This window comes from Diceros bicornis, chromosome 8 (genome assembly GCF_020826845.1).
Source record: "Diceros bicornis minor isolate mBicDic1 chromosome 8, mDicBic1.mat.cur, whole genome shotgun sequence".
NCBI classification, from domain to species: Eukaryota; Metazoa; Chordata; class Mammalia; order Perissodactyla; family Rhinocerotidae; genus Diceros; species Diceros bicornis.
This window is the reverse complement of record NC_080747.1, coordinates 50,983,226-50,995,389: the sequence shown is the minus strand read 5'-3', so window position 1 is coordinate 50,995,389 and position 12,164 is coordinate 50,983,226.

The following is a 12,164-nucleotide window of genomic DNA, read 5'->3' as shown; positions in this document are numbered from 1 at the left end:
TCTACTGGAGTTTTGGGGAAAAAAAAGGAGGAGGATTGGCAATAGATGTTAGCTCAAAGCTGGTCTTCCTCAGGAAAAAGAGGAGAATTAGCATGGATGTTAGCTCAGGGCTGATCTTCCTCACAAAAAAAGGAACGCTCAATCTATGCCAAAAACTAAATTTATATCAATTTCTTACTCTACATTTTTCTGCTTTTGAATTTTGTTTTAAACTGAGTTCACACCTATTGGTTAAAAAGGGAAAAACTGTGAGTAAACTAAAACTTGTCAAGAGTTTAAAGCAAAGTAACAAGTAAATTTAATACATATATATATATATATATATATATATATATATATCATACACCGTTCTTTTTTAAGGCCTGTTTGCATCAAAAAAAGGAAGGAAAAAAAGAAGGGAAAAGAAAGAAAGAAACAAAAAGAAAACAATTGGAAGAATGAATAGCATTTAACAGTGGTTCTTGGGGTTCCTGAGCCCCCCAGAGATTAATATGGTAGCAAGGGTGTGCATAGCCCATGAATTTGCCTAACAACCTCCCTGGAGCTGCTGGTTTCCTTGGTCTGGAAACCCTGCCCCCGTCTTGCTACTCAAAGTGTAGTCTGTAGAACAGCAACTTCAGTATCCCTGGGGACACTGATGGAAATGCAGAAGCTCAGCCTCAGTCCAGATCTGCTGAATCCAAATTTAACAAGATTCCCAGATGATGTGTATGTACATGATAGTTTGAGAAGCACTACCCTAGAACGTAAGAATATGGAAATTTTCTTCATGAAGGAAGCAAATATGTAACGTGATAAAATTAACTCTAGAGATCTACCATACCCTCATATACTCCAATATTTTGTGTACGTTAACATGAAACAGGAGGGAATAGCAAGTTGGAATAGTTTATTTTATATCACACTCCATAAAAAACAAACATATTATAAAAAGATCATGGGAATTATTAAAAGCACTGAATACAGATAAGATTATTATATAGCTAAATAGTATTAATTATTGGATTACATAAACTATCGAGAGTGCAATTTGCTTATATGCTGTCTTCATTTCTAATTTGAAAAATTATAGTCTTACTTTAAATACTATTAAGAATCAGTATTAAGTATACGAGCAATAAAAAAATAGTGTCTTAAAGAAATAATCCTATAGGACCCAAATTCTGCTCAGGAACGAGCCATGTGTGACTAAACCTGGCAGGAAACCCCAGGATCACCTCTCACACTGTCATTCAACACAGAGGAGGGCTTTTTCTGTTTCTTTTCCCAAGATTCTTACTCTTCTAATGGGGTCGTATCTAACTTGACAATTCAGATGCCTCATCTTTGCTGAACATATTTTCTAATGTGTCACCGAAGTGGTAATTTATCTCTCCCTGTCCCTTATCACTGGGTATGAAACATTTAATAATTGACACTTTACATGGTCTGTATTAAATCATCTTGTCAGCAGTCTTTCATTTATTGGGCCCCACACAATCATAGCTCTTGGTCTCCATGGTTTGAAAAGAAGCAAATCTATATTGTCGTGAGAAACATCACCTTCTTCAATGGGGGAAGTGTCAAATAATCATCACGTTTTTTCTCTAGCAAGTTTCAAATAACTTGAGAAAGGGACAACAGCTGCAAAAGTTCAGATTCTGCATTTCTGGAAATTACAATCAAGATGGAAAAGGGAAGTACTGTGATTAGAGTGAGAACAGCTCTTTACTAAGAGTTTTCAGAAGAGTCAAAACACTCTCTGCTTTTATGACCTCAAACAAGGCTTTATCTCTGAACCTGTTTCTCATCTATAAAATGAACAGATTGTACCGGATGAGCATTAACTCACACTCTAACTTTAACATTACCTAATTCTAAGTGAATGACTCATGTTATCTCTTGGAGAATAAAAATGTTGTGAAAACTGTTTTATAAATTATATATAGGCATTTAAAACTAACTGGAATATTGAACGCCTCTTACTTTATTTATCCTGAAGGGCTGAGTGTAATGACAGTATTTGAAACATCATGTGCTCTAATGGCATAGGAATATCTGAGCCAGTGGAATTTTCAATGTCCTTTTAATCCCACTACAGTAATAACTACACACATACACACACACGCACCGAGTGTCTTCCATAGTCCCTTAATGCTCATGGTCATATCCACACAAAGAATGATTGGCTAAAATCTGGAAACGTGACTAATGAATCAGGTGGAGGAAGAAGGAGAATAAAGGAAACTTCAGGAAGCAAAAAAGACATTGGATGGATGGAGGTTTAGGCCTCCCATATAGACAATTGTGGTCTCATGCTGAAGGGAGGGATTAAAACCTGTCATTGTAAATATTATTTTTTAAAAATATTCTGAAGCTGGGTCCGGCCCCGTGGCTTAGCAGTTAAGTGCTCGCGCTCCCCTGCTGGTGGCCCGGGGTTCAGATCCCGGGCGCGCACCGACACACCACTTGTCGGGCCATGCTGAGGCGGCGTCCCACATACAGCAACTAGAAGGATGTGCAACTATGACATATAACTATCTACTGGGGCTTTGGGGAGAGAAAGGGGTAAAAAAAAGGAGGAGGATTGGCAATAGATGTTAGCTCAGGGCTGGTCTTCCTCAGCAAAAAAGAGGATTGGCACGGATATTAGCTCAGGGCTGATTGTCCTCACAAAAAAAAAAAAAAAATTCTGAAGCAGGTAAGTGTTAAATTAAACTTGTCTTATTACACAGTATTTATATTACATTGAATACACCATAGATCATAGTCCCTGAAACATATTAAAACTCATTAAAAACTGATATATCTCAGTTGCTGCATAAGACAAACACCATTAAATAATTTACCTAAGTAAAATCAGAGGTAGAAAGTAAGCATTGCTAAAAATTTAGCACACTCCTTTTATAAGTATACTTGTAATGAACCATTGGCTATGTTTGTGTTTGATGTGTCTAAACTATTTGATTTTGCTTATAAGTAAAGTACAAGTATGTAGTGAGACGTTAAAAACAAAAACAGAAGGGGCCAGTCCAGTGGTGCAAGCGGTTACGTACGTGTGCTCCGCTGTGGCAGCCTGGGGTTCGCCAGTTCAGATCCCGGGCGCACACTGGAGCACTGCTTGTCAAGCGATGCTGTGGCGGCGTCCCATATAAAGTGGAGGAAGATGGGCATGGATGTTAACCCAGGTCCAGTCTTCCTCAGCAAAAAGACGAGGATTTGCAGATGTTAGCTCAGGGCCGATCTTCCTCACTAAAACAGAAAACAAAACAAAACAAAAAAACAGAAAAACTGTTTCCTCTCAGTATGTAGGATATTCTGGTACAATTGCCATTGACTCAATTTAGAAACAATCACCTGGGTTTGCATCTGATACTTCCCTAAGGTGCAAACATTTATTTTTTCTGTTCTTACTTCTGATAGATCTGCCTTTTAAAGAGCAAATTAAAATTTTATTTGTGACCTTGAATTAGTGTTAAAAATATCATCTGGAGTAGGCCTATGACATGATTATCTCATTTAGCCTAATATGAGTTCACTAGTTTTATACAGTTCTGGCATGAAGCAGAGAAACTAAGCAACTTTATCCAGAACAATGGGTTATTATTTTTATTATTAATATAAAAATAGCTTTATATTATTTTCCTACTGAGAAGTTTCCTATTCGACTCTGCAACTCTTTTGCTGTAACGAAAATTGATACACAATATGGGAGGTATTTTCTAAAGCGTTATTTTTGATTATATAAAGTTTGTGATTCATTGGCTTAAAGCAACATAAAATCAGGCATCAGTGGTTTCCTGGAAATTTTTCCCTTGCAAAATACTGTCATGTTACGTTCTTCATGCCCTGTATCCTGAAAAAAAATTTAAAAGATATGCAAATCATATTATTTTTTTGTTCTTGTAGTAATATGTAAGGTTTGGTTGATATTTTATAATGGATCAGAGATCATTTTAAACTGGTCAGCCATGACTCAACAGAGAATCGTATTAATTTCTATAGCTATAAAAACTACCTTTATATTTAATTTCTAGTAAGATAAATGAGACAATGAAAAAGAAAAGCTGGGCATTCTTTTCTATTGAAATTAAATTAATTTTTGTTTTTAATTATAAAATAATGCATGTTCATTATAGAAATAGGAAAAATAAAGGAAAGTATGAAGAAGAAAATAAAATTAGTCCCTAATTCTGAGACCCACAAATAATAGATGAGTCTTTTAGCCTTCTTTTTTTTGGTAGTTGTTTTACATTTAGGTATTTTTAACCAAACTAGTAATATATAAATAAATGTTCCATAAAAGAAATACAAATAAGTTTGAGAAGGCACTACAATCCCCACAAAACCCATGCTCTGAAAAGCAGTTCTGTTAAAAGTTTGTTATGTACCTTTCCAAATATTTTCCTGTGTATTAACACATGCACTATATAGATACATATATGGCTGATTAAAGAGATATGTTTGAGTGTGATATAATCAAATTCATCAAATTTCCCCTCTGTGGTTTTGTTCTTTGTGTCTTCTTTAAGAAATCCTTTCTTATTCCAGTTTTAAAAAATTATTCTTCATTTTCTTTCCAAGTTCATAGTGCTTCATGTTAGGTCTTTTACCCTTCTGGAGCTTATACTTTAGTATGAAGTAAATTAGAGTTTTAATTTTGTTTTTATCTATATACTGTGCCAGTTTTTACAAGACTATTTGCAAGTCCATAATTTTTAACTGCTTTGTTAACATTTCTATCAAATAACAATTATAGCATATGTATCTCTTTCTATATTGTTTATTCTGTTACATTGACTTAATTTATTCCACTCTCCCTGATACCGAACCAAGTGGGCTCACCTCCTGGTGAGTTCAATAAGACTCTATACTAGTGGAAGTTGTCTCACAAAGTAAAGTGTATTTGCAGCAAATAGGAGGCCATGAGGAATCATTTCCAAAGTCATGGCGTCCCCGAAGGAAGGAAAGCAGGAACTTTTATTTGGTTGGGGAATGAATATTCAAAAGGGAGGGGCGGGTATTCTTGCACAGGCTCTGTTGGAGAACATGCTTCCACATAATGAGGCCTAAGCTCCTCCTGGAGAGATCTTTGTATTAAAAATAGGGCAAAGGTTGGAGCCGGCCAGGTGGCGCAAGTGGTTAAGTGCGCACGCTCTGCTGTGGCGACCTGGGGTTCACAGGTTCGGACCCCGGGCACATACCAATGCACTGCTTGGCAATCCATGCTGTGGTGGCGTCCCATATAAAGTAGAGGAAGATGGGCACAGATATTAGCCCAGGGCCAGTCTTCCTCAGCAAAAAAAAGAGGAGGATCGGCAGATGTTAGCACAGGGCTGATCTCCTCACACACAAAAAAAGGCAAAGGTTATGGGCATAGCTCTTGTGGTGAGGCTTGGTCAGTTTCAGGATGGCTGGTGGTTATATCTCCTTAACACACAAAAGGAAAAGAAACAACTTGGAAAAACAGTTAATTGCTTCCAAACCCACTTTGAATTTCTCGAGGCACCCAGTCGGTGACATACCTAGTAGCACACCATGGTAATTATCATGAACTTGCGATATCATCTTAATATCTGTACAGGAGCATTCCCTGAACTGTGAATATCTTTTTAGGAATTTTCCTAGATATTTGTGAATCTTCATTTTTCTAAATAAATTTTAGAATCAGTTTGCACAATCTCAACAATAAATTCTAGCTTAGGTTTCAATTTGAATTGCAGAGTGGCATAGATTAATTTAAGGAAAATTGACATCTTTATAATATACAGTGATTTCATCCACAAACATGGTATCCCTATTTATTTGAGACTTCTAATATGTCCATTAACATTTTTAAAAACTATCTGAATAATAACCTCCAAGATGTCTACGTTTTAATTCCTGGAACTCGTGAATGTTACCTTATGTAAATGGGGAAATTATGCTGGATTATCTGGGTGGGCCCTAAAGGTAACCACAGATGTTCCTAGGAGAGAAAAGCAGAAGATTTGACACAGAAAAGAAAACAATGTGACCCTGGAGGCAGAGACTTGGAAGATGGGCCACAAGTCAAGGAATGCCAGCAGCCACAGGAAGCAGGAAGAGTCAAGGAACCTAATCTTCCCTCAAGCCTGGGGAGGGAGTGCAGTCCTGCTGACGCCTTGATTTCTGCTCCGTGAAACTGATTTTGAACTTCTGACCTCCCCAAATGTAAGAGAATAAATGTGTATTCTTTTAAGCCGCCATGTTTGTAGTAATTTGTCACAGTAGCCAGCGTTATATGGATTTTGGTTAGGTTCTTTATAGGTGCTTTTTTTTTCTTTTGCAGTTGTAGATAATATAGATTTTCTATTATATTTTTAATTGGCTACTGTAGTGATAAAAAACGTTCTTGATTTATATATCTTGATCTAGTATTCATCAAAAATATTAATGATCTTATTGATCTCGAAGGCTTTCTATGTAGATCATTTTATAAGGTTTTCTTGCCTCATCCATTTGTTATATATCTTTTTTCTTTCTCATTTGTTTGCATTGATCACAATTTTTATGTTGAATAATAGTAGTGATTATGATCTTCCTTACCTTTTCAATATCAAGAGGAATACTTGTAATGTATTTCTGTTAAATATGCTGTTTGGCCTGGATTTATTTTATATGGATTTTTTGAGATTAAGAAAGTTGCCTTCTGTGGAGGTTTGTACTACCTCAATTTGATTAGGCTGGAGCTGTGTTCCCCAGAATGCATTTTCCTATCCAAGTTAAGTTGGCTGAAGGAGGAATTTGCTTAGAAGTTGGAAGTCATAAGTGAAGCAGTAGCTATTACTCTCCGAAAGTCAGTGTGGTTAGATGTGGAGACAGAGAAATGCAGAAGAACCTGGCAATTTCCAGACTGTTCTCACTTCATCTGCTTCACATCCAACTCTCCTTCCTGATTGCTGACCATGTAGACTAACTGCAGTCCAGATTTACCACCTGATTCTTGGTGGTGGATCCACTTGTCAGCTTCCCATAGACCTAGCCATTAAACTTCCATTCTAACTGGCTGGCAAAGACTTTAATAGGTTGGTTGTTTGCTATGAAACCAGGATACAAAGGTGACCCACATTAAATTCTGTTTACCTGCCAGAAATTCTTGGTATACTGTAGAGGAATATATACAAAGGCAAAGAGAGATTGAAAGCTGGAGTGGATTTATTATGTAAGATTTACTTATCCTCTTCCTGATTATATCCTATAGGAAGCTGCATGCAATAGTCTATTGACAAAGGCTTTGAGAAATACATTGGAAATGAAGGAATGACATCCTTTAACAGCCCCATAATGGCTATTCTCTGCAGATCAGGAATAACAGTGAGAAATGCTGCCATTGAAATGCACAAGGGCCAAGTGACAGCATTTACTCACTAGAGACAAGGTGCATGTGATTACCATAATGAGGTCACAGAGATCATTTGCATTGGCTAATTGTTCATGATGTCCCTGGACTGCAATAGGTGGGCAACCTACTAAAATTTTATTGATTTACACAAGTAGAAAAGCTCAGGGCAGTTAAACAGAAGCTTGATTGGAATTACAATAGAGTCCCTACTTAAACAATTCTGAGAATTGAGCCAGTTCACAGACTGATTGACTCTTAAATTAAGGAGAGGACATATCTTTCTGAGGAAGGATCTTGATATACTGGCAAATTTTAAATCTTCCTTCTAGCCTTCCCTAAAATGACTTGTGGTCACTTACCAGGATAACTCTGTATTGCAAAAGTGAAAATAACCAAACTTTGGAGGGGTTACTGGGCACTGGCTCTGATGTGACTCTAACTCTTGGAGACTCAAAACACCATTGTGGTCCATCAGTAAGACTAGATGCTTATGGAAGTCAGAAGAATTAATGGAGTTTTAACTCAGATCCATCTTACAGTGGTCTGGGGTGCTCCTTAGTATATCCAACTTGTGTGATAAAAGTTGATTGATCACTCAAAATCTCAAAATAGTCAAGACTGTAAAAGGCACAGACTCTTGAGAAATGATGATATGGTTTATCACACTAGACAAGAAACCATGACCAGCTGAGGCAATTGCTGAGAGATAAAGGAATATGGAATAGATATTGGAAGACATTATAAATATCACTTCACCTAAGACCAAATAAACAGCTACAGAAATAAGAATTTTGGGATATATCAGCATTTCTTCCTTACTTTGATGTTAATCAACCATGTTTTCTTTTTCTCCCCACCACTCCCCACCACCATCTCTTGTTCTGCTACTGTCAATCATAAGATAGCTCTCTATTTAAGTTACAGGATATCAAAAAGGGAATGCCACTCAGCTAGAAGAAAAATGAATCATCACTCAAAGATGGATAAAGTGGAAGGTAGAACTTTTGAATCATCTTTTGAGGAGAAGGTTTGTGTGCCTTCAGCTGTATGAGAGCTGGTTACTTCACGTTAGGTAGAAGCATGATTTTCCTATTGTTTTGATTTAAGCATTAAATGTAGTTAAAAGAGGTGTTTATGAAAATCAAGTTGGTTACAGTGGGCAGAACTTTTTGAAGTTTTGTCAAATTAATATCTTAGAGTTGACGAAAAGAAAATTTTTGTTGAGTTTTAGAAGGTGGATGTGAAGCGGCAGCTATTACTTTCTGAAGATTGTCCTGGTTGGATGTGGTAACATACAGACATAAAATTTGCCAGCAAGTTCCAGCTTGTCTTCAGACTCCTCTACCCACATATAGCTCTTCTTCCTAACTGCTGACCCTATTGACCAACATCGGTCCTAAGTCCTCCACCAGTGGCTTGGCAGTGGACCCACAGAGTAGACTCTGAGAGTCTACTTCTCACAGAGAGCACTTCAAGAGATAGAACTAGAGATAGAACTAAAAACAGTCTATGTAGATAAATTGGTCACAACAAATTGTTAAACATAAAAGACACAACCAGAGAAGTAATAATTTACCATTAGTTTTTTACCCCTTATTTTTCTATCTTTTTTAAGATCTTATTTTAAATGTGAAGGAGTGGCCAAGTATTTTTGGTTCAGCATGTATATTTTGAGTGTTTTATCTTTGTAAAGCTGATGTATTGGCCAACAAAACAGTAAATATAAATAAAATAACAACACATTTTTTATAATTTGTCCAAATTAAGAATATACATAATTTATAGGAAAAAATAATCAAAATAATTAATTCTGATTGAAACTATCTAGGTACAAAGTTCCTGTGTCAATTCATTTGGGAAAAATTGATAATGAAATCTGAAATTACAATTCATAAGCTACAAAATTTATATCAATAGCCCCCTAGAGAACTGTCTTTTATTTGTGTGTTTCTAAAATTTTGGATATAGGCTGAAAAAAATTAACTGAATTAGGCCAACATAAGATCGTGAAAAATTAATTCTCTGATTCTAATCAATGTTGGTCCAGCTTCTTGAGTAGGTTTTTCCATTCAGACAAGGTGATTTTCCCTGGTTAAGACAGTTTTTCTCTGGTTAAGCCAGATTTTGTCTCCCTTCTTTCATGAAATACAGTTGGCATATTTCAGATAGACATATGGTGCACAGATGCGAGGTGTCATTTTCAGAAGCTGGCATACTTTTATTTTGTTCCTTTGACTCACTCCTAAAACTCTTGATGTGAATGCCCAGTTTCTACCTCAACAATGATAAAAGGAGATAATTTGTTTTCTCATGTATAGAATGTGTAGCTAATAAATAAGTATATAATAAATTTCCCCCAAAATGAAGTTTTCAGATCAGAAATATTGAATTTTCCCATTACGAGGAAATTGAGAAATTGTTAGACATGGGAATGAAAAGTAAAGGACAAAAAACTTAGATAATCAGGGAGGTTTGGAAACAAAACAATCAGTATAGCTGAGAGAAGCAGCATTCCAAGTTGTGGATGAATGAATAGCTTGAGAAACTGACGTAATCTTTCCTCATGCCAATCTGGCCTGTTTCCACAGTGTTGATGTGCATGAAACATTAAGTCATTTCTACTTAGTGGCTTTCTCTAGCAAAACATTAGTTCTAGCTTGCCAATTAGAATAGGCCACAGATCTGATACTTAAAATGTTCTGGAATAAAATATTATTTTTCCTCGTAAAATTAATAAAATTTAGATTTGTAAATCTTAGAACTAAAATTGTATATTTTCAGAGTCCTGGTGCTCAAAGAATCTTTAAAGCTTCTTTTAATACCCGTTATAGAAAGTAATGATTCATTTGCATTAGGAGAGTCTTGCTGGGTACCTTGTGCAGTTTTAAAAAGAGAAAGAGAGAGAATCCATTCTGCTGTTAAGACAAGGTCTATATATATACAATTAGATTAGTAATATTTTTCCTAAAAAGTTGAGAGTCATTTTTGTAGCAGGCCTCATATTAACTTTTTATTCTCGCTTCTGGTTTTTCCTGATGCTTTGCTTACTTGAGTAATTAGACATTATATTTTCATATCTCAGAATAGGAATGCTTCAGAATAAATGCAGAACTGCAGAACAGAGCTAAATATTGGCCTTTGCATTTCAAATTCTTGAAACTCATAGCAGAAAACACACATTAAAAATTTTCTTGAATATCTATAATTCTCATATTTGAGGCTTTAAAAATATTTCCCCAGAGGATACAAAGAATATGCCATCAGTAGATAAATGGTGCTTCACTCAAAGACTAGTAAAAATTCCCTGGACTTGTGGAAGGGGGAGGCAGAAGGAAAGCAACAATTGAATCAACTATGTTTCCTGCAATAGAATACCAGAGAGATTTGAGGTGTGAGAACAGGAAGGACTTGTCCAGTAGATTCTTCTAGTTCTTCCGCAAATAGTAGAAAGGGAGACTAGAAGAAATCTCTACAGGTTGTAAAGGGAGAGGTCACATTTACAGCCTATGTGCAGTATAACAGTGGGGAACCACATCAGGCATATCCACCAAGCAGACCAAAGGGGAGTGGTCAATGTTTCTCCTTGTGCCTAAGTGAAGCTTGGTGATACTCAAATAGAGCCAAACGTGGAGAGGACTGGTGAAGGGAAGAAAGAGAAACAGAGCTGTGACCTCATATATTGACAGCCAAAAACCAGGTAGGTGAGTGGATAGGACAAGATAGGATGATATTCTGCTCAGAGGATACCAGCATGGACAGATGACAAGATCGCCCCCAAACGCAAGAGCACTACACACCTCGGCACCAACTCGAACTTTAGAGAAAAGAAGAAGAAATTTGAATTTATTGAGATTAAGTTTCTCTCACAGGGCAGAATTGGACCTCGAAGTTGCATCTGTGTTCAGTTACAGAGAAGATAAAATCACAATTCTTACACAGTTACTTTGAGTGAAATATATGCCTTTTCCAGTAAAATTTTGGTGTTTGGTTGAATGCTTTCTCCACCACGTGTTAATTTGCTCTCATACTGCTTAAGATAATATTTGGACCGCTGAGTTAAACTCTAAGCAACCATGTTTTTAGAATATTGAATAATTTGGTTATCAAAAGATAGACAAATGTGTTCTTTGCTTGCATATTACTTACATATACTGCATAGAGATGATCAAAGTCTTTTCAAATGCTGTTAAGTTATTTATTTCTTTTCTTACATTCTTTAAAGATAAGAGGATTGGGGCGTTTGTTATAAACTCAAAGTCTTATGTACAAAATCTTACATATATTTATTGATCTTTTCATTCATTAATTTATTTAGCAAAATTTATGGATTGCTGTATTTTATGAGATGGAGCAAGAGGAATGGATAAGGCAGACATTGCCCCTACCATCTCAGAACTTATAATTTAATGAGAAAACAAGAAAACATATATGTTAACAATTAAACAATTATAAACTATGTTTAGTAATATGAAGATATGAGAGAAAGGAATGTGAGAAGAACATATGAAATGGAAATTACCTCTTCCCGAAAAGGCAAACATTAAGCTGAGACCAAATGGTGAGAAGAAGCCTAACTAGAGAAGGTTCTTCAAAGCTTCAATTTGGGACCCTTATTTTTTTAAAAGGATACTAAGTTATAATGATAAAATTAGGTTCAGGTGGCTAGTGTAATTGCAAAGTCTTGAAACATATGTTTCATTAATTTCAAGCAATTTGAAGTATAGTAGGCAGGGATCATATTATGCAGAGTTTTTTGTTAGGTAAACAAATGTAGATTTCTATTAAAAATTCAGTGGGAAATTGTCAAAGGGATCAATTTTGT